This window comes from Mesoplodon bidens (genome assembly GCF_964165515.1).
Source record: "Mesoplodon bidens genome assembly, chromosome: 11".
NCBI classification, from domain to species: domain Eukaryota; kingdom Metazoa; phylum Chordata; class Mammalia; order Artiodactyla; family Ziphiidae; genus Mesoplodon; species Mesoplodon bidens.
In genome coordinates this window covers 97,114,741-97,138,820 of record NC_138167.1, presented here as the reverse complement: position 1 = coordinate 97,138,820, position 24,080 = coordinate 97,114,741, and the positions used below count along the sequence as shown (strand labels likewise).

The window sequence follows — 24,080 nt, the reverse complement described above, 5'->3', positions numbered from 1 at the left end:
GCATTCCAGAGTGGTTTAAAAATGGCACATGATTTCAGAGTAATTTAAATAATTTTAAACTCATATATACAGTCTAATAGTTAATATCTTAGCTTTAAAAAACAATAAAAAGGCAACTTCACTACTTCCATGCTTTGTTGGGAGTTTTGCTTGTCAAGGAAGAAAATAAAAGAAGAAAGTAAAAGAGAAAATCTTAACAGTTCATGTTTCAACCCTGTTCGACTCCATTCTTTGAGAGTTTTTTCTAACCTTTAGCCTTTCCAGATTTTCTCTTAACAAGCATTTTAAGTAACGGCATGAATTTTAGGAATTTTCAAAATATTTTCTGCTATAATTTAAATATATACAGAATCTGGCAATACAGTGATCTGTTCATTTCTTGAGTGAATAGGTTAAGTATATTTATTCATTGGAAGAAAGAAACACCTTTCTGACTCAATTTTTTCTCACTTAGTTCTTCATCTCAAAGAAGTTCCTTTAGCAACCAATGAAATCAATTGGTGAAGCAGGTGTAATGGACAGATGTCTTAATGTGCTGCCTGCCTGGGACAGCACAGTCTATTGGAAAAAAACAGAAAGTAAAGATGCCGGAACAGAGTAATACATTAGTGTCACATTTAGAGAGGTTCATGGGATGCTCTGGGGGACACAGAAATGATTCTACATAGATCAGTGGGGTTAAGGATGGCTTCTGAGAGATGTGAATAGGAGTGAGGATCATTCCTGAAATATTTCAACTGAGAAAAAGTTAGGCTAGCCAAAAATTTTATTTTATTTTATTTTATTTTTTTTTTGCGGTATGCGGGCCTCTCACTGTTGTGGCCTCTCCCGTTGCGGAGCACAGGCTCCGGACGCACAGGCTCAGCGGCCATGGCTCACGGGCCCAGCCACTCCGCGGCATGTGGGATCTTCCCGGACCGAGGCACGAACCCGTGTTCCCTGCATCGGCAGGCGGACTCTCAACTACTGCGCCACCAGGGAAGCCCAGCCAAAATCTTTAAAGAAGGGCCTGCCATGGCTTTCCCTGTAGAATTAAAAACATCAGCTTATACTTGAACTATAAAACTTTCTTTCAGCTCATGGTCTGTGCCTACATATTGGCAAAGGAACGTACAGTGGAGAATATAAAACGATTGCAGTTCTATTTTTAATAGCCCAGTATGGATCTATAATCCATCAATTATATAAAGTTTTCCTTAAAGAAACTTATCTTTTCATTCTACCTCTCTGAAGTGTGCATTTCTATACTCGAAGGCCCATTCTGGGGACTATTTAGTATTTGTTTTTTTGTCTTAAGTTTGCTATTTCAAGCTTTAAGCCGTTGTTACTCCCATAAATTCTAGTGATTCAAGATTTCTATGAGCAGGTTCATGTTGACCCAATCGACTGCCTTCATGTCTTCATGGAAGTTGATTATATCCCCTTTGTCTTCCTAAGTGGAGATATTATCTTTGCAACCCTGTCTCCTGTGTCAGTCTGCTTTCCCTCTGAATCACAAGCAGTATGTCATATAAGAGAAAGGAGAAGGTAGTTGTAGGCGTTGCCTGAATGATGAGCAGTTCTTATGCATTACTAATGGCAACTTGAGAACTACTTAGAATGACACTTAGCACCAGATAAAATGATCATCCTTCCAGGAGATGGAAGCTCTGTAATCGAACTGGAATAACCGGTAAACACTACATTCCTTTCTTTTCTGCTTGATGTGTCATATTTTGGTAAGTGAACATAATCATTTACTACATATCTGATGCTGCACTTTAGCAAATTCATAGTAAAACCTTTGACTCATGAGTTACATAGAACCCATCAGAGGCCACAGGTAATATTGTTATATACCTGTAGTGTTTTTTAATGTCATATAACCTACTATAACAAAAGTGTATTGAGATAAAATATTGGATTGTGTTTTTTGTTCTTTTGTAGGGTTTTCTCCTTTTTTGGTTTTAACGTTCATTAGTGTGATTTTGTTTTTCTTCAAACCTTTTGATTGTGATGATACAGATAGTCTAGGCAAGAAGCTTGGGTCACTTAGGGTATTATCTCATAGGATTCTTACAAAGATTAAATAACAATACAAGATAAAGTGTTTAGAGAACTGCCTGGCACACAGTAATCACTCAGTAGCATTCTTTTTAGGGCATTATAATTAAATATTATCACTCCATAGGTCAGTTACCTTTACTTTTCTCCAAGCAGATTTATCCTAGGTAGCCTATAAATGATCAATAAAAACTGAACAACACTACTAGAAAACTAGCTCAAAGTCTATGACCTAAATATTACATCAACCAAGTATGTCAGCTTTGTAAAGAGATTGGAAAATGTGGCGTCTGTGAGTCTGTTTGGGGCAAGGAAGCAGGGAGTTGGCCTGGTGTGTTCTCAGTCCTAATCTATATAGGATATTCTGAAAGCAAGCTGTCATTCAAACTTTTTAAAAGAATTGACTTATAGGAACAATGAATTTATTTCATAAGCTTTGGTAATAAATAATTGTGTCGCTTAACTCTTCTATTATTGTTTCCCTGAAATCTATTCACCATACCACAGCCGAAGTGGTGTTTTGAAAATTCAGCTCTGATTAAGTTATTGCCCCCTCCTTACCCTACTTATAGCTCTTTATTTATTTATTTATTTATTTATTTATTTATTTATGGCTGTGTTGGGTCTTCGTTGCTGCACGCAGGCTTTCTCTAGCCGCGGCGAGCGGGGGCTACTCTTCGTTGTGGTGTGCGGGCTTCTCATTGCAGTGGCTTCTCTTGTTGTGGAGCACAGGTTCTAGGCACGCAGGCTTCAGTAGTTGTGGCGCACAGGCTCAGTAGTTGTGGCTCGCGGGCTCTAGAGCGCAGTCTCAGTAGTTGTGGCACACAGGCTTCATTGCTCAGCGGCATGTGGGATCCTCCCAGACCAGGGCTCGAACCCGTGTCCCCTGCATTGACAGATGGATTCTTAACCACTGCACCACCAGGGAAGCCCCACTTATAGCTCTTTAATGATTTTATAAAGTTTAAGAAAAACAGTCCAAAGTCCTTGCTGTGACATACAGGGACCTCTGGGATCTGAATTCTTCTTACCTTCCCAGCCTAGGGCTCCTCACTCCCACTGTGCTTTCTGTGGTTCAGTGGCCCTAGTCACAGGCTCAACAGGTCAGAAACTTTGCACATGCTGAACCACCCCCCTGGAATGCTTTTCCCTACAGGCCTTGCTCAAGTAATTTTTAATTCTAATTTTGATCTCAACACAGTGCCTGGCACATAATAAGTGCTCCAAAATATAGGTAGCGTAAATGAAAAAGTGAATGGTTAATGGAATGTGTACTTTCTCATAAGCTCTGTAATAAAGGATAATTAGAAATTTTTTTCATTAGCAGTTTTCCCTTTATGTCACTTTATATTAGAATGAAGTTCAAACTCAATTTAAATATTCCCTTCTTTGGATTCACATTCATGTATCTGAATTGTTAAAAGATTCTTACCATGTTAGTAGAGAAAAAAGTCCTTTATCTGCTAGTATATTCTTTTCAGATTTAGGTTTAATACATTAATAAAGGGGGAAGGGGGTAATACATTCTCTCTCTAGAATTTTGGAAGATTTTGAGAAAAGGTCCAAAACTTAGCTCACCAAAAATGGTATGACTGCATGTATCAAGCCTATATTGAACGGTAACACTTGTAATAGTGAATATGCTGTACATGATATAAAAACTATCTTACAATTTGTGCTCTAAGGAAGATATTGTGAAACTATAGCCAGACAGAGATAACAAAGTAAAAAAAAAATCTTAAAAGGATAAAAACCATACATGGAAGCTTCACAATAATAATCTTTTGCAATTGCCCAAGTTCCCTCTCATAGCAGCCTTGGTTGATTAGAATGAGGAACTGTGAGTAAATAGAATTCTTTTGAAAGAAAAAGTGTTTGGGCCCCAGAAGCTGATGAATTTTCTTCTATTCTTAGGGTAGCAAAAAGAAAGAAAGGTAAACTTCTGAGCTTTACTCTCTATATAACAAGGTTGTTGTGACCAAATGAATGTGAAGAATTTAGAATACAATTCTAAACTATTGATATGAGTGATACTTTTTTTATTAACTATTAGTAATGTCAATGCATTCTGTATGCTACTGAGGAAATTGATTTATTTTATGTGCACTAAATAGAAGTGAGACCCAATTAGAAATGAGATATTATTCCTAATCTTACTTCTAAACTTTAAAACATTTGTTCATAATTTTAAGTCTTTCAAGATTTCATTATTCATTTTTATCTCTCTCTCTACTTGTTAGTTTCACACATCTTGAAAAAGAATATTTGTTGTCTGAATTACTTCTTATAAAATAGAAATTAAATATTGTCTGACTTTTTTAAGCCTTTAAGAAATATCTTTTTTTTTTTTAGTTTATGAAGATGCTAGTTGGTGTGTGTGGGTGTGTGTATGTAAACATCCCGAAATGTCCCACACTACTAATATGAGTAACAATTAGAAGTGCACATACAGTAGTATTACTATGCTTATTCTCTGAGTTACTGTGTATCATTATATTTCATTATATTTTATTTCATTGTCCACTCTGTTCTCACTCTGTCTCTGAAGGAACACTGTCAAGAGATATACTTTGAATCTGTAACTTACTTGGTTTCTTGACCACACACTCTACTTTTAGAAGTTTCTTCTACTTCGTCTTTCAACACACTGCTCCCTTTTTTTGACTCTTCTTGGGTATATTACATTTTCTCTGTCCAGCTTGTATTAAATGTTGGTTTTCTTCAATGATAGTCAGCCATTTTCTCTTCCTACATTTCATGTGTTCCCTGAGAGATTTCACCTATTCCCTTAGCTTGTTTTTACATCTCTACAAACAATCTCAAATCTCTCTTCTCAGCTCCCAAGTTTGTTTTTTATTCCTTAGTTTTGCAAATTAGAGAGGGTAGTTAAGAGTGTGGACTTTGTAGACAAAATGCTTGGGTATAAATGTGAGCTTTACTTATCAGTTAGGTGACCTTGTGCAAGTTATTTAATATCTTTGTGCCCCAATTTCTTGTATTCCATGGTGTGGCTGTGAGAGTTAACTACATATGTAAAATTCTTGGAATAGAACCTGACACTATTAATGAGTACTCTGTTAGATGTGTTGTGCTCTCATCGTCATTACTGATTGAGCAGATAGCATTAGCAGGGAGACATAATACTGAGCAAAGGAAACAGGACCTGACCCCTACTCTCCTGGAGCATATAGTCTATAATCCTCTTTTTAGCTTCCCACTAGATCTGTGTGCTTGGTTGGCCTCCTGGTATTTCCAATACAAGATGTTTAAACCCAAAACAAGAACATGCTTCCCCCTCAAATCTACATCCAATCCTCATAACACTTAACATCTTTACAAGGGTCACCTGGTAAATTGAACATTACTTCAATTACATTTTACAGGAAACAACTTTCTGAATGTCTCACAGGTGTGACATTGGTCAACAACTTGCCAGTGATCCCACAGCATAAGTCCTGAAACTGACACTTGGACCAAGATTGTTCTTCAGGCCCCTTCTGTATGAGTCACTGCCAAAGATACCATGTTTCCTGGAACCTGGTAGAACATCAATACATATTATTGAACTAAATGAATGTAATGAACCCTAATTTATTAATTCAGAGTTTACATTTTGACTGTGTCTATTTTATGTTCTGTTAGAAGACAGGGAAGTGGGAAGGGACCAGTATTTTCTGAGCAGGAAACATTTATATACCTTAATCATTCGTTTGTCATACTTCACCTCATTCTATCCTCGTAACTCTAAGACTGGTACCATTATCACCATTTTAAAGATGAGAAAACTTGGGAGTTTGAACAATTCTCTTAAGATTCCTGAGCTGGTACATGTTAAAGTCACAATTTAGTTCCAAACCTGTCTAATTCTAAGGGCCCGCAATCTTTCTACTATGCCATCTTGCCTATTTACTTTGCCTGACAATCTATGGAAAATAGTTTCCTCTTACACCACAGTTTTAGCTTTTCACGACATATATGTCAAGCATTCTGTCATATCACTTGTTTCAGATTAAGTCAGAATAAAAACATTGACAAGGTAGGTCACCTATCTGTTTATTTACAGAACCTTAGATAGAATCCAGAGGTATGAGTCAAAAACTTAAGGATGTGAATTAATCCCCTATTATATATTTTTGATATCATATTGGAGAAGGTACTTATTCCTCCTGCATTCTTTTTATATATATAAAACACTCAAAAAGTTGATATTTATAAAAGCCTTGTCTTGCTAATAACTATTGAGAGAAATTTAAGTGAAATAATCATTGGCTTCTGATAACATGTGACCATTAAGTCAATATATGCTTCTACTCTCTTTAATTTTTCCAGTATATTATTGAACAATTCCTTGTTCAAAAACTAAATATCAAGGATAACAAGTGAGATATTAGCTAATACTTGAGCATAAACTATTAGGGACAATGATGTAGTTTTATTTTCTTGTGTTACAGTAGAGAAGGGCATCTTAGCCAGACTAGCACAGTGATGACATATTTTCTGAACTGTTTTTTCTCACATTATCTTATGCTTAATTTAACAAATATTTATTAAGTGCATACTGTGGGCAAGGGGTCACTATGGAGGGTAGAAAAGAGGCTAGAATATCATTTCTCCCCTCGAGGAACTCATAATCTGATGGCAAAAGCATACTTGTATGTAATCAACTGCAGTATCTGGAAGAAAAAAGTACATCTTTTAATAGCAACACAGAATACTCTGGTATTGTAAAAAGAGCAAGGCTTAGAGGGCAGGGCGCTGTGGAGCTTGGAATGAAGTGGCAGGATATTAAATGGAAGACATCAGTTATGAAGCTAAAGCACATATAGGCAATAACATGATAAGAGTCTGGATTCATCAGTGGACTGAGAGAGTAGAAGGGAAAGAATATCAGGGACATTTCAGGGGAAGAATCAATATGTGACACTTAATTAGATGTGGGAGTGGAAGCTAGGTGAAGTCAAAGATGAATTTCAGTTTTCTTATCAGATACTATGGCAGGGAACACAAAGTAAGAAAAAAGCGTAAGGGAAATGTGCAACATTTCATTTGAGGTTTGTGGGTTTAATATACCAGTAGGACATCTATAAGTAGATAGCCAGCAGGAGGAAATTTGGGTCTAGAATATAGTGAGGAGGAAGCAAATACGAAACTACAATAAAACACAAAACTACGGGAACCTCCCTGGTGGTGCAGTGGTTAAGAATCCTCCTGCCAATGCAGGAGACACAGGTTCGAACCCTGGTCCGGGAAGATCCCATATGCCACAGAGCAACTAAACCCATGCGCCACAACTACTGAGCCTACACTCTAGAGCCCGCGAGCCACAACTACTGAGCCCGTGCTCCACAACTACTGAGCTGGCGCGCCTAGAGCCCATGCTCCATAAGAGAAGCCATGGCAATGAGAAGCCGGCACACCACAACAAAGAGGAGCCCCCTCTCACCGCAACTAGGGAAAGCCTGCGTGCAGCAACAAAGACCCAACGCAGCCAAAAATAAATAATAAATAAATAAATAAATAATTTAAAAAATAAAACCACAAAAATAGGAAAACCAAAAACTACAAAACCCAAAAAGTATGGGCATTAACACAGAACCAAAGTTTTGAAACGGTGGAATGGTGCTTAACAATCTCAATAATGCAGAGAAGTTGAAAATTGAGAATTAGGTGTTAGATTTAACAGCCATGAGATGCATGATGACTTTAGTATAATGAATGAGGAAGCCAGATTGCTGAAGATTGAATAGATATATGGAAGTAAATGCAGAAAAGTTCACTATGAAAGTTTTATAATAAAGAGGAGAAAAGTGAGTAAGGGGTAAAAGGGTAGTTGATGTAGAATTAATATTTTCAGTTAGTATGGAGAAAAATGAACTTGTTTATAAACTAGTAAAAAACAAAAATAGAGAAGAAAAAGAATAAAGTTTCTTAACTCAAGATCCATAGAGTAGGAGTCTATTTGGGACTTCAGATTGGTTTTGATCTCTCAAAAGCATAAACAAAATATTGAGTATATGTAAATTTTTATTTGAAGAGTCATGAGATTCTCATAAGGATCTCTACTTCTCACTGAAACCTCCCAAAAATAAATTTTGGAATCTCTGAAATACACAGAGGGAAGATTTTGTGGACAATACCCAAGGAAGCAGGATGAAATTAATTCAAGAGGATGTATATTCTACACCATTTCATTGAAAATTTCATCTGTGAATCTCAAAGTGTTCCATGTATGTTTAAAACAAATTTGAAAAGAATAACTCATATCATCTCTTAATTTACTCTGAATTCTGAAAGGAAAATAGACCTAAAAGGATCATCACTGTACACATTACCTAAGAGATAACTGAGCACTTGCCCAATCTGTGCCAGGCATAATGCAGGGTGGACTCAAACAATTAGGCAGGACACCTAACCTAGAATTTAGTGGAACCATGCCAATGTGGGATTCAGTAATGGTTTAGCAGACAAACTATCTAAGCTAAAACATGAAGAACCCATTCATTCAACAAATGGTTATAGAGTGCCCATATGAGCCAGATACTATCCCAGGTGCTGGTATTATGGGCACGAATAAGACAGGAATGTCTGCCTTCATGCATTGTGGCAAGAGGGAGACAAAATAAACAAATGGACAAATAAAAGTCTATAATATCCGGTCTTGATAAGTGTTATAAAGAAAATATACGGGGCGGGGGTGGGTATAGTGGCAAAGGAAGACTTCCCTACAAGGGTGACATTTGATAAAAGACTGGAGTAAACAGAGGAAATGAGCCATGTAAATATCCAGGAAAGATCACACGTGGTAGAGAGAACAAAGGCCCTGGGTAGGAACATGGTCTGTTGAGCTGGAGGAATTGCCAGTGTGTCTAGAAGAGACTGAGGAAGACAGAGATAAGGAGGGTATATGAGGCCAGAAAAGACTTATGAGCCATGTTAAGGAGTTGAAATAGGAATAAGTCAAGTGAGGATAGGAGGGAGTAGCTTGACTTATTTCAGAAGTTTGACTCCTTATTGAAGGAGAGTGTAGAGAAATGAAGTTGGAGATGGGGATAAAAGTATTATCATTTTCATAGGATAGCAAGGACTTGATGAATGGTTTACTACCAACTAGCCGTCAACAAAACACGAGAAACCCAAGGTTTGCAGATCAAAGACATCACTAGATAATTTCAGCATCCAGGATTCTCTACCAAGAGATACCAATTGTTTCTTTCTTTATACAAGACACTGTATTGAGTACAATGCTTTAGACTGAAATGGGTATATTCTAATATAGTAGCTTTAGATCATTTTATAAATTTTCTTACTTTGCAGAGCCTAAAGTTCTGAGAGTTTCCAAAGTAAACATATTTCACTGATTCATATGTACATATTTTAAAGAACATGAAAATAAAGTAGACTGATTTTTTTAGTTATTCTAAAATTGGTTTTAAACTTTATAAAATTTCTAACTTCGATTTTTTGAGTGGTTCTCTTTAGTACATAATGTTTTTAGAAATATAAAATAATTCTAGGAACTAAAAATAAGTATCCTATTCTCCCTTCCCCCATATAACTGATGGACTCAAAATGTTAGTGATTCTTGGGTAGCTTTAGTTGTTGTAAATTATGTGCTTTTACATCTGACTTAAGAAATAGGTAAATGTTTAGTTAATTGTTCAGTTGAGATTGATACAGTTGTCTTCTACTTATGCTATCTTCTTATTGCCCAAATCATACATAGAAGATATGTAATTTTTTTAAAAATATAGGTAATTTATAAAGTTTAGAATGAGAAGTTTATGGTTACTATTACATGAGCAAGCTATTTCAATAGAGGCTTCCTTATTCTATTGCATCGTACTTGCTTAAGTCTGGGTTTTCTCGTATCTGGGTTCTTATGACACTAACAATGTGATGTTAAAAATGTGGGACTAAATATTTTGTGCAAAATAAACTGTTATACCATAAAGTATACCATAAAGTTTTTTACAATTTACTTCATTTATTTGTTTATTGATAAGCTCTTTTCTCATCAAAGTTGAAAGCCTCTTTTGTAAATTATAAAAAATTTTATTATGATCTGGTTCATTTAGTACTTATTTACATGAAAAAAGCTTGAACTTGATAATAATACAGAGCCATTCAAACAAAGTCAGTATACTCTGCCTTCATTATTACAGTTAATTTTTCATGACTTTTGTTGCGTTTTTATGAAAGTTTACATCTTTTACAATTTCTTACATTTTAAATACATTTTCTAAAATATTTACTATATATATTTGTTCATGTCTTTATTTTTGTATTTGGCAGTCCAACATTGGCACTGGTATAGAATTTAGCAAATACAGTAGTAACAGAGTTTTAATTGAATTTTGCAAGAACTTAAGCAACATGAAAGCAGGGATCTCATCTGTCTTGTTTGCCTCTGTAACTTCAGACCTACAAAAGTGTCTAGCACAAGGTAGGTGCTCTATAAATATGTTAATGTAAAGGAGAGAAGAAAGAAGAGATAGAGGATAAGAGAAAGGGAAAGATGAATTAATAAGACAGTTTTTGTCCTGAAGAGACTTAGAGGCCAGATAAGGAAATATGACATGTGCGTACAAACTAGAATAACAATACGGTGATGTACCCTCCAATATACAATAATTATATGTGCCTTCAGTGTTCAAGAGTGGGATTTAGGCTGAAGTGTTTTTAAATTTGAAGTTGTGTTAACTTGATATTAAAAAGAATAATGATGTCAGTAATGGTAACATTAACACTAGCCAACCCAACAGAGCTTATTATATGCTAACATTTCAAGTAAATTAATTTATCCAATCCTCACAATAGCACTATTGGATAATTATTATTATTATATTTGTTTTTTTAGATGAAGGAATTGAGGATTATAATTAGGTAGTTCTAAAGACAGAACACAGTGACAACCAAAAAATAACAGTCTGTGAAAGCTCAATTCAGTCCTTTACTGGAAATATCACTCAAAAAAACCCGTTTTTTTTTGGTTTCTTTGTTTTTTTGTTTTTTGCGGTACACGGGCCTCTCACTGTTGTGGCCTCTCCCGTTGCGGAGCACAGGCTCCGGACGCGCAGGCTCAGAGGCCATGGCTCACGGGCCCAGCCGCTCCACGGCATGTGGGATCTTCCCGGACCGGGGCATGAACCCATGTCCCCTGCATTGGCAGGCGGACTCTCAACCACTACGCCACCAGGGAAGCCCCAAAAACCCTTTTTTCATACAGCATTTATTTTTGTATTTTACTTTCATTTATTTTTTTCCTTAAGTTGGGTTTATAGTAAAATAGTAATAGTTATACATAAGTATAACAATATAAATATTATTTCAACTATTTAAAAGCTCCAATTTATTAAACAGCACAAATGTTAATTATGCTTCTTTGAAAAATTTATTGAAAGGGTATCTTTTTTATTTTGTTTATTTTTTATTGATGTATAGTTGATTTACAATTTTGTGCCAACTTCTGCTGTACAGCAAAGTGACTCAGTTATACACCTATATAGTCTTTTTTAATATTTTCCATTATGGTTTACCAGAGAATATTGATTATATCAATAGTTCCCTTTGCTATACATTAGGACCTTGTTGTTTATCCATTCTAAATGTAATCGTTTGCATCTACCGGCCCCAAACTGAAAGAGTAGCTTTGAAACAAGCAGCTAAAGAAAATCTAAGAACATGTCAGTGTTCTGCTGATTCTAGCATTTTGTGTCTCTAGATTTCTAACCTCACCTACGAATTATTGTTCATTCTCTTTCCCTGCTCCACTCATACATGTAAGAAAGTCTGCTAGAACTTGAGCTGTGCAGATTGCTGTGCAGAATAAAATGTTAATCTCTTGGCTTATTCAATCCAAGAATGATTGTAATATACTTACAATGATTGTAATAAATTGAGACTGTGACTGACTCAGATAGTGGCACAAAATTTATTACCTGTCTTTAGTCTTATATAATGCATTATATATATATATATAAAATATTTAGGAAAAGCACACAAGCATGGAAGATACATATATAATATAATTAATATATATTACATATACATGATATACATAATATATAATGCATTATATATACATGCCTTCCATGCTTGTGTGTTCTTCCTAAATCTGTTCTCCCAGTGACTTTTACCTGCACTTCAGATCAGAGTTCACCTAAATTCCCGCAGTGGTCAAGTATTGCTAGTGTTGCTAGTTTGTTATCTAGTAATTAGCATACCACTAACAGTGGTCAATAGATGATGGCATAAAAAAAAATGGATCATGTGCATCATGACCAGTTTTAGCAAATCTCTGGACTAGATTCATTTCCTAACTAAATTTATCTTATAAAGAGGTCCAAACGTATCTTGAATAATTTAAAATCAAACCTGAAAATACATTTACAAAAAAAAAAAGAAATATATTCATTTGTCCTCAGTAACAAAGGAATAGAGAAACTGAAGGCAATCAGTTGAACAAAAACAGGTTGTTAAAATTCACAGTGTGTTCTATGTTGAAATTTTCGAAAGAAAAAAGAAAAAAATGAAAGCAGATTCACTGTTTTGTGGATTAAATCAGACAAGAGAGCCAAGGCTTTCAAACTCCTTCTTCTGATCAATTTACAAAGAATAATGATATAAAATTATTTGTAGCTTTTATCCCACATTGACTAGTATGGTAAAAGATTTCTCCCTGGCATTTTTTTGCTTTAAAAAAATCCAGATAAATTTTAATTTTAACTGAAGTCCTTCCACATTCTATGTTTCTAATACAATTTGCAAACATTTTGTCTTAAATTATTTTTTAACAGGGAAAAAATTTTTGAATGGTGCAAGAGCCTACCTCTCCTGCTTTCTCCCCCACTTTTTGCCTTTGCACATTGCAAACAAGATTCTTCTTACTCAATTATCTTACAGGGCATCTTGGCATAAGGATATTCAAATGTAATTATTCTTTACATTTTCATGTCTCAGGTAATTTGGCTGGTATATTGTCTGTGATTTGCTTATACATAAGGTCAAAAACCTGACCCCTGTTAGTAATACATCATAAGCTAATCATTTATCTTTTCTTTACCAAGGTTCACTGAACCATTTAACTTACACTGACTACTGCAACATTAAATTTTTCATATTAAAGCAGTACTCAAATTAACCTTTTTAAATTACACTATAAAAAAGTGAATTTATGTAAGTAAAAATTAAGGGCACCGTAAGCAAATAAGTTGGGCAGTTTTTCTTGGGAAAACTTTAGCTTAAGCACATTCCTCTAGATTATTTAAGCTATTTGGTGTGTTACCACAATTTATATCTAACCCAGTAAAATTTATAGTACATGTGTTCAATGGAAGAAAATAATTGATTAAACATCTCACTCTGTGGAAGCAGTCTATTAAAATTCCTAACTTATTAGATATTTTATTTTGTCTATGAGCTTTCATGAATTCATCTATACCATAAAAATATAAACTTTTAATATTACAAAATTTGAAGTACATATATTTGATTAATTCCTCTAAGTTCCCCTGTCAAATAAATGGTACCAGAGAGCCCTTTATCTGTATGCATTTCTAAATTGGTAATAACTAAAAGGATTTAGAGTTTTGTGAAAATATCAAGAGAATTTACTGAAAAATGATTGACTCTTACCCTAAAATGAGTGAACCTAAAGTCTAAGAGAAGTACGTTAGGACAAATATATTTTGCTTTCAAGTTAGGTTCCTCATCTTTTATTTTTTTATTCATTTACTTTGCCCAAATTGGTTTATTTATACCTTTTCCATAAGCTACAATTATAAATACTTTTTTTTTAATTGAAGTATAGTTGATTTACAATGTTGTGTTAGTTTCTGGTGTATAGCAAAGGATTCAGTTACATGTTTGTGTATGTGTGTGTGTGTGTGTATACATATATATATTCTTTTTCATATTCTTTTCCATTATGGTTTATTATAGAATATTGAATATAGTTCCTTGTGCTATACAGTAGGACCTTGTTGTTTATCTGTTTTATATATAGTACTTTGTATCTGCTCATCCGAAACTCCTAATTTATTCCTCCCCACCCACTTTGGTAACCATAAGTTTGTTTTCTATGTTTGAGTCTGTTTCTGTTTTGTAAATAAGTTCATCTGTATCATAGGTTAGATTCCACATATAAGTGATATCATATGATATTTGTCTTTCTCTTCCTGACTTACTTCACTTAGTATGGTAATCTCTGGGTCCATCCATGTTGCTGAAAATGCCATTAGTTCATTCTTTTTTCATAATTGAGTGGTATTCCACTCAGTTGATATGGTAGTATCTTCTTTATCTATTCATCTGTCAATGGTCATTTAGGTTGCTTCCATGTCTTGGCTACGGTAAGTAGTGGTGCTGTGAACATTGGGGTGCATGTATCTTTTCAATTTAGAGTTTTCTCCGGATATATGCCCTGGAGTGGGATTGCTAGATCATATGGCAACTCTGTTTTTCATTTTTTAAGGAACCTCCATACTGTCTTCCGTAGTAGATGCACCAATTTACGTTCCTACCAACAACGTAGGAGGGTTCCCTTTCTCCACATCCTCTCTAGCATTTATTACTTATAGACTTCTTAATGATGGCCACTTTGACCGGTGTGAGGTGATGTCTCATTGTAGTTTTGATTCGCATTTCTCTAAAACTTAGCGAAGTTGAGTATCTTTTCATGTGCCTGTTGGCCATCTGTACGTCTCCTTGGGAGAAATATCTGTTTAAGTCTTCTGCCCCCTTTTTGATTGGGTTGTTTGTTTTTCTGTTATTGAGTTGTATGAGCTCTTCGTATATTTACAAATACTGTTTTTAATGACGAATCACCAGAGGCACATTTTATTAGTCTAATAAGCTCTACATTAGCATGCAAAGCTGACCTGATATGAAAGTAACTTAGGGATAAAAATAATAGTAAATGATTTCTAGCATCAGGAGACAATTTTCTAAATTATCCATTCATTTATACATTCAACATGTATTTGTTGAACTACGACCGTATAGAATAGTAGCCAAATGATGTTCTAGGCACTAGATATGTATCAGTGAACCAAACTGAAAAGACCTCGAGCTCTTACAGATTTTTGAAGAGATGTTCGTGGTGCCAGGAAGAAACAGACAAGCATATATGCAGTGTAATGATAAGTACTGGGAAGAAAAATACAACATTACTGAAAAGTTAAGAAAACAAATAAACCTAGACCTATTCAACATCAGGGAGTCAGAAAATTAATTTTTAAATCAATATGATAAATTTCACTCCTATGAACAGGTAAAAGAAAGTTTTTTTTTTTTTTAATAGTGATAAATATCCTCACCCCAATCCATCCTCCAAAGAGTAACTAAAGGGAGTCGATGCTTCAGTGGCTTCCAGGGTCCCCTCACCTAGAACCCTCATCAGAGGCTGCCCCATGCCTGCCTCCAGCCTTGATACCCCCATGCCTCTCCATACTCACTACACTTCAACCACATTGACCCTTTTTGTCGTCCTTGTTCCTCAAGCATACGGAGCTCAGGACTTTATACATATATTGTCATATTTTGAATCTAACCCTTTACCCCATCCTACCCGTAAATCCAGCTAATTCCTGAATGTGATTTCAGCAAGGAAGCCAATTCTGGATGAAGCTCCCCTGCTCTCACTTTCCCAGCATCTACCTGTCCTTTTTGGAATTTATTACATGTAAAGCATGGAATGACACATGCTCTGTATGTATGTTTTTATCATCTCTCTCTTTCATTACCTGCAGTCTCCGTGGGGTGAGGTGAGGTGGGCACTAGAGGCAGCCGTTTGTCTCCTTTGCCCATGAGTGTTCAGTGTCTTCCACCCTGCCTGACACGAATAAGCATTTAGAAAATCACTTCTGAGAGAAAGAATGAATTTCTATAAAACATGTCTTCGGTTTACAACCCATGGTTTTATGTAACACATTGCAAAGTGGGTTCTGGTGGGAGCTGGTAATATCCTTTTAAACCATGTGACTGAGCTAAATAATTCTAGTTGAATCTTTTGTTTTTAAATCTGTGTTACATACTGTTCCTGCCCCAGACTCTGTTGGAAGTCTACTGCTTGCTTGTAGGCTCATAGTCCCAATGACAGATTTTGTTTTGTTTTGTTTTGATTTTTTGCGGTACGCGGGCCTCTCACTGCTGTGGCCTCTCCCGTTGCGGAGCACAGGCTCTGGATGTGCAGGCTCAGCGGCCATGGCTCACGGGCCCAGCCGCTCCGCGGCCTGTGGGATCTTCCCAGACCGGGGCACGAACCCGTGTCCCCTGCTTCAGCAGGCGGACTCTCAACCACTGAGCCACCAGGGAAGCCCGACAGATGTTTTTTAATCTTTGTTATTTGGCTTCCAAACTGGGTATATATTACTAACTCATGTATTCTCACCAACATTTAGAAAATGACCCTGGGGGCTGTGCTCTGAGAAATCAGATACTTTCTGGGACCTGTAGCCATGGGAAAGAGGTTTTGAATGCTTTCTGGTGGGAAAAGCCATTTTATGCTTGGAACCATTGTTGAAAAGAAGATCCAATTGTGAAAAGCCACAGTTGTGTAAACTATTAAATAATTCCAGGGAGTGACATAGATCAGGACTTTATTGTTTTCTCCTCTCACTTCACGTGTGTGTGAAGGGCACACACATAGATGTGCATAAACACACAGTGTTGGTGATGTTTTCTGCTTCATTCCACATGAGAACTTAGAGTACTCCGAGAGGATGGGAAGAATCCTTTATTGATGCCTACCCATTTCCTACATCTCCATTGTGACACTTATCTATTTGTAGTAACAATTTATTTCCTTACCCGTCTTGCCAATTCTTTCAGAAGCAAGAAACTATCTTTTTTCATTTTTTTATCCCCAAAACCTGGCCAACAGAAAGACAGTCCACAATGGACACTCAATTAATATTCATTGAATAAATCACAGATTATAAATAAGTACCTATAATGGAAATAACCTGAGCTGGAGTCAACCTTCCCTTGTCTATCTCAGCCAGGCAAAATGGAGCTCAGAAACCACTCAGGGAATTACACTGTCTTATGCAGCATCTTTTCCTTTAAACCAACAACTAAGGTTTTCCCAAACCCTGGAAACCCCCAAAAGATTTTCCTACATGGATTTATGCCAGAACGATTCTGGTCCATTAGTTGGCAAAGGGGACTCCTTAATAACTTCAGAGGAACTGTAAAATTCTATTCAGAATATAATGAAAGCTGCAGGGGATTGTGCATTTAATGAAAGCTGCAGGGGATTGTGTATTCATTTATCTTGAAGTAGGAAAACTTGAATCCTCAAATAACAGGGTGTTGCCATGTTAGCTTCCTCCAGAAAACTGAAACTTCAACTGTAAAGAGAGCAGAATGGTCTGATTAGTATCAGAGCTGCTGGAATCTGCAAAGCCTCCATTCTTAATTGGAGCTACAAGATGCAGCTGATAACTTAAAGTCTCCCTCTGTGAGTTTCTGCATTCGTGGATGAATTCTGTTACTTTAGTGTTTCTGAGTTTCCATATTCTAAAATCATTATTTAAAAATCTCAAATATAAGGTAATACCATAGGTTGCTCTGTATCTAAGAATAAATAAATACAATAAAAGAGTATATTAAAGAAAACAGAAAGAATAAAAGGAAGAAGGAAAGAAAAGAATGGAGAAGAAAGGAGGGAGAAGGAAAGGACAAAGGAAGCAAGGAAGGAAGAGAACTATTAGAATATTTGATAGACCTCCTCCACCACTCAGATGTTTTTGTATGTGCAGTATTTCAATGTCCTTCCTAGGTACATAACAATGCCTTTCTTTTTTATTAGCACGGCTGCAGCTGCTGTTGCTTGCAAAGAGGTTCACAAATCAAAATAGACTCAGTTAGCTTTTCAATAATTCTGAAATGTGAGGGAACACTGCCAGAGAAGGACAGCACTCCAGTATCCTAAACAAGGAGTCTTGTTAGCAAAACAAAGTATGAATTGCTTAGAGATAATCCCCCCGAGTGGTAATTCCACTGGGTGCCTTCTTTGGAGGCACATGCTCTTTCTCCTCTATGGAGCAGTGCCATAGAACAGGCTATGTCAGAAGAAATAGGGAAAAAAGTTGCTTTCTTGAAACATTTCTTCTTCTAGATTTTTCTTCATGTCCACATGATTCATACCTCTTGGTTCTTAGCCTGGAGCACGTAGTGCAACCAGGAAATGAGGAAGCTAGAGCTGGATGTGAATAATGAATGGGCCACGTCAGCAAAAGTCTATATACACACTCAGTAGCAAAGGCGGGTGCAGAGTTGCAGGCCAGCATTTTTATGAATTTTTTCCATTCTTCTCTTTCTCTCAAGGGAAACCAGGAAAACAAGAACTAGCAAGAGCTTGACAAACGCCTGGCTTTGAATTGGAGACCATTCACCTGCCTATTGCTTCATTCCTGGAAATTTCATTGCAACTAAGTAAGGTACGTGGAAAACAAACAGAAACTTTGATATGTTTTGTTGATGAACTTGTGATATGTGGAAGAAAAATGCCTTTGGGTGGAAAATTGGAGGACTGTATCTCTTACTTCAAAAAAATGTTTAGTATTTGTAATGTTTTTTGAAATTATTACTAGTATTAACACCCTTGACGTGCTGGTTTAGTTGATGGGCCACTTATATAACATTTTTGCTTTCTCCCACTCTTGTTTTATACTTCATCAAATCCAGAGTTGTCATGTTTCCTTATCTGTAGATGATCTTGAGCAGCTTTGCATTCTAAAAGAATATGCCATAGCATCTGCCTCTGTGCTTTTGTGCCCTGCTGTACGGATGATATTTTAGCAACAATATTGGGTAAGGGGTGGGAGTGGAGACGGATTTGTCCTAGGCTGATGTTTCTTTGTGCCATACTATGCCTTACTCTTTTCTATATGCCTAATTCAACAATGAAGTACACATATCACACTGTGACTATTACCTATGTTAGAGTACATAATTGGGGTTGTAAAGTATCTGCTTGAATGTCCCAACTAATGAATTCCATCAAATTCAATTATCATTCTTAGACTCTTCATTAACCAATCAAATTGCTTCTTTGGTCTGTCATTTCTAACACCCTCTCACTCGGCATAACCACAATTCTCTGCAGTAAATTGGAGGTGATTAAATTATCTCACTAATCATTATTGGGAGTCTCATGTTACGGAAGTTTTGGATTTCTAAAGAATCGTCTTTCACGTGATTCTCATTGTGTACAGGAGAAATAATGTTATAGTATGAGGTCGTGTCTTGAACTTTATTCTGCTACTTGCATCTTAGTTTCTTCCTGAGGAAGTTGGCTACAATAGGTCTCTGATACTAAAATCATACAGAAATAAACCAACTATACACTCCTATAAATTCACCATCTTATTAAATAAATTTGTCCAGTAGGCTTGTGTTATAACATAGTTCTTCACCTTTGGGGAATGAGCCATTTTTGAATGCTGGAAGTTCCTCTTATTTCCGATGCAGTATGATTTTACAGGATCGCAGTTGTTGTTGCTGAAACACGTTTTTTGCCAGTTTTTATAATTTCCTTACATAGATTCTTAAAACAAATGAAGTGGTTCTGAAAGTGCATATTACCTAGAATCGAACGTTTCTTTCTTAGGCAGTACCTGTCACTGCTAATATATGATGGTTATTTCAATCATTGTATAATGAAAGGCACAGCTGATGATCTGGCGGTGTGGTTCTTCCCATACACAGGTCTTAAACTATTCCCATTTTATACTCTTCTACTTTGCATTTTAGAAACAGTTTCATCTTCTACTCTGCAAATATTTTGAGAAACATCTCAAAATGGAACCTGAAGCCAACCTAAGAAAATATCTCTTCCTGGGTTCCATGCCAGACGCACTTAATCAGAATCTTTGTGAATGGGCTTTAGAACCAGCATTTTAAATACGTATATCAGATGATCCCAGTGCACTCCAAAGTGTAAAAACCACTACTCGATAATATGACAGCAAGGAAACAGCCAAGAGGAAAACATTTTAGAGCTATAGACGTATAATTAATACAAAAATATTGAAAATAAATTAGGATTTTGACTTTTTTCTACATATTTTTATTTCCTAGGAGAGTACAAATCACTTTAGACTGTTTCTTTCCCCTTTCATTTGAGTCGTAAACATTTTGAAATTAAGAATTAAATGTTAAAGATGTTAAGGGTGTGAATGTCTGTCAATTGAAAAGTTTCCCAAAGTTGCCAAATAATAAATGATCTCATTGTAAAGGGTATTAAATTCATAATTTCCACAATTATTTCACATTTAAATCTTTAGTTTTACAAAGCTTTCTAAATATCAAGTCATTCTTTCAATATTAGATATGTCTAATAAGCATCACTTCTTTAAGAATTCCAGCCTGTACTTCTGGTATGGTTTCTACTCATACAAGTCCTGTGGGTGGCAAACTTTCAAAAGATAATTTATTGGTACAACTAAGTAAAACCTTTTGGCTAAGGGTACCCCACTTATTCATAAGTGAATATTTTTTTTAATCTAATTTTAGTGACGGAATTTCCTCATAGCTTTATTTTTAATGCAAAAATGTCAGACAGTTTGCCAACTTAATATGCCAAACTCTGAAGTATACATTTAAGTTAGAAGGGACAAAGAACTTTCTTCTGAACCATGAAAAGACAGAATATTGTGATTACCTCTGGCACTGAATGAGAGCAAAAAGTAACATTAGATTTAGTAGGAAAACTGCAGAGACTGTTTGACCCATAAAATTAATTCTTGCTTCCTATCTTGTAGAAGCCACTGAGACAAGGGTCCAAAAGGGGAAAATGTTCAAAATCTTTAGGTTTTCAGGTGTACTTACTTTATAAAAGTGTCCTAAAATAGTTGGAATAATTGTCTTCCAAATGCATACAAATCTTTTTATAAATAAAAATATTCTTAGTTTTCAACTGGTTTTAAAAATCACATTTACAATAAAGGCAGGCACTAATTTTAATTGGATTGTATTTCAAAAGTTTAATTTATAAGTTAAATATTTAGAACTCAAAATGTTTTCACACAGAAACGATGTTATAAATGATGTTAGATGCACATTCAATTTTTTTTTTAAGATGTTGGGGGTAGGAGTTTATTAATTAATTAATTTATTTTTGCTGTGTTTGGTCTTCGTTTCTGTGCGAGGGCTTTCTCTAGTTGTAGCAAGCGGGGGCCGCTCTTCATCGCGGTGCATGGGCCTCTCACTATCGCAGCCTCTCTTGTTGCGGAGCGCAGGCTCAGTAGTTGTGGCTCACAGGCATCGTTGCTCCGCGGCATGTGGGATCTTCCTAGACCAGGGCTCGAACCCTTGTCCCCTGCATTAGCAGGCAGATTCTCAACCACTGCGCCACCAGGGAAGCCCCACATTCAATTTTTTTTAATCCACAAAATTATAGTCAAATTATATGATTTGTAAAAAAAAAAAAAAAAAAAAAAAAAGAGCTCTAAAGTGGAAAATAGTAGAAAACAGTGTGATTCTAAAAAGTAAACCAATTGAACAAAATATTTTGTTTAATTCTTATTTACTTTGAATATCGACACTAAAGAAAAACAAGTTTGGTTATAAAGTAAATGAGAAACTGAACGAGAGGGTAGGATGTTTTTGTAAAACACAGAGAAACTGGTTATAACATGAGCAGTATTCTCCTGAGCAGAGGAAAAGTAGATGGAGGGAAGAGATGCAGGCCAGAGATAGAGCTTGAGGGGCAAGTGGTCTCAAATACAGGTTGCCAAGCGGTATTAAACTAGTAAATAGGATGCTCATTAATGTTCATGTTTATAGCTCAAGGAAACAGGTGCATTCAGTTATTTTTAAATGAATAGATACATATTGTAGGTACACATCCATTTAGAAAGCAGATGAATAGAGGAAGTGTTTAAGCAGAGACAGCGAGCATGAATGCTAGTTCAGTGGACACCAAGGAATGATGGAAAGGGAGCACTGGTGATCTCATAGCCTTCTACCAACAGCTTTTTCTCTGAATGACTCAAGCCGCCCCTCAAGGTTTTACTGTACCCCACTTTCTAAGGAATTCTATCCTCTGTGTCTTTCAAAAAGTTCAGCATCATGTTCAATTGGATCAAGTTTACCTATTTGCTGCATTTACCCCTACAGGTGTTTCTTTAATTTGCCAAATATTTCTTGAATATCTACTGTGTTTTAGGCACTTTGCTAAATTTGCTACTTTTAGCCCAGACATTAGACCAAAAAAATATTTTGTTCCATTTGAATTTTAGTATTTTCTGTTTTACTATTTCTTTTCTATTCATTAAGTTTGGATGGTTTGAAAAGAACAGGAAGCACCTGTACCTGTCATGGAGGATAGGAGTCTGAATAACCCAGGGAGTAAGTAAGGGCTTATCTGTCTTATTCTTCCTCTGTTCTTTGGATGTCAAGGAAGTCTTAGCAGCTCTGAGTCCCCTTTACCTTCATTTAACCTAAGGAACAAATAGTAGAGGTGGAAATGCAAACAAACTAAAACTCTTCATTCAAAGAAAAATTGATAATTTCAAAATAAAGGCCTGTAATAGTTAGCATCTCTTGTTTTGGTCAAGCCTCACTACTAGGCTAATCTGCAGTGTAAGAAACAAGAAGTTAGATACCTTTCCTAGAAAAAGGGCCTGTAATACTTCATCAGTTCTAATTTTTAGTAAAATAAAATGTCTAAAAGAAAAGCTTCCAGAATCTCTATTACCGTTGAGGTTGAGGCACAACAGAAGTTATCGTGTAGGCTCCTAAAATCCCTCTTCACTCTGGAAATTCCACTAGGAAAAAAAAATGGTTCATTTTCCATTGAAGAAAGTTTTAAAGAGATTTTTAAATGTAAAGCTCCCTTCTTTTCCATTCCATTCTCAAGAAACAAGAGTAAAGGGTAAGAGGGAGTATTGGCAACATTCAAATGAGTCTTAGGACAGGAATGGTCAATGCCTGGGTTGAGTTATCTCAGTCTCTACTTCACAGCTTTCAAAAACTGCTAGGAAAACCTGGGCTTAATGAGACAACAATGGTATTGCCACTCAGTCTTGTTTGAATTTCCCAATTGCTTTTGTTCCCTCATCCCTTTGAAGTGATACTTCAGAATTGCTTGACCAGTCCTATATCACCAGTTATCTTCACATATAAGCTTGTTTGATGTTTCCTACACTTAGGTTTTCAATCAGTGTATCTTCAACCTCTACTTTCCCTTAGCCCAACAAACCTTGTTCATCATGGAGCCTGGGTTCACACTTCCTATGCCAGTCAGCATTTCCTATGCCAGTCAGTCTTCCAAGCCCTGTGTCGAGGCCCCTGTCCTATGGAGATTTCATGTTAGTGGAGAGGCAGACTATTAACAAGAAACAAACACATAAATATTCAGACCCACTAAAATAGTGGTCATCCATTAACTCTAATCATATTCGTCTCTGCATTTTTTTCCTCCAAGTTGTTTACAGTCAATGATCCTACTCTTTTTAATCTCACTGATTCTTACTGTTGTCAGTTATGCACTAAAATCAATCTGATCCACTTACTTTAAGTCTTTTTAGTCTTTATACCTCCTTAAATGAAATGTATAAATTTGCATATTAGATAAAGCTATATTGCCTGAGAAATCTAATCCATAAAACTAGGCCTAAGCAATGCCACGGTGGCTACACTGTGGCCATTATGGAATCTAATACCCCACAACCCAGACCACCAAAGGCATCATTTCTGATCCTGAGATTTTTCTTAATTACATTTCCCAGTGACTAAGTGTCCTGTTCTGGGACACATCAGAATAAATCTTTTGCTCTGTTGTTCTATCTGGCAAAGTAACTTCACTGTGGATGAAATTGGACTAGCCACTTTTAAATTCAATAAGGATTGTGTGTATCTAGTCAATATAAAAGAATAGACTTTTGAGAATTCATTGTGGTAATAGGAAGGAAAATTACCTACTTGAAGATATTGGATGTAATTCAGGGAATAGATGATAAGAAAAGAATATATAGCAATTTGTGAGAATGTATACACTATTTAAGAAAAGATAAACCAATAGCCTGAAA

At 35.9% G+C, this 24,080-nt stretch overlaps 1 long non-coding RNA gene across 1 annotated transcript in view; it reads left to right on the top strand.

Annotated features, from left to right (window-relative positions):
* Nucleotides 1-18,480, top strand: part of LOC308625516 — a 111,337-nt gene extending 92,857 nt beyond the window's left edge. The window contains exon 3 of the long non-coding RNA XR_014017109.1: nt 18,373-18,480. This is a non-coding gene — a long non-coding RNA (uncharacterized lncRNA). The remainder of the gene's footprint in view (nt 1-18,372) is intronic.
* Nucleotides 18,481-24,080: the final 5,600 nt, after the last annotated feature.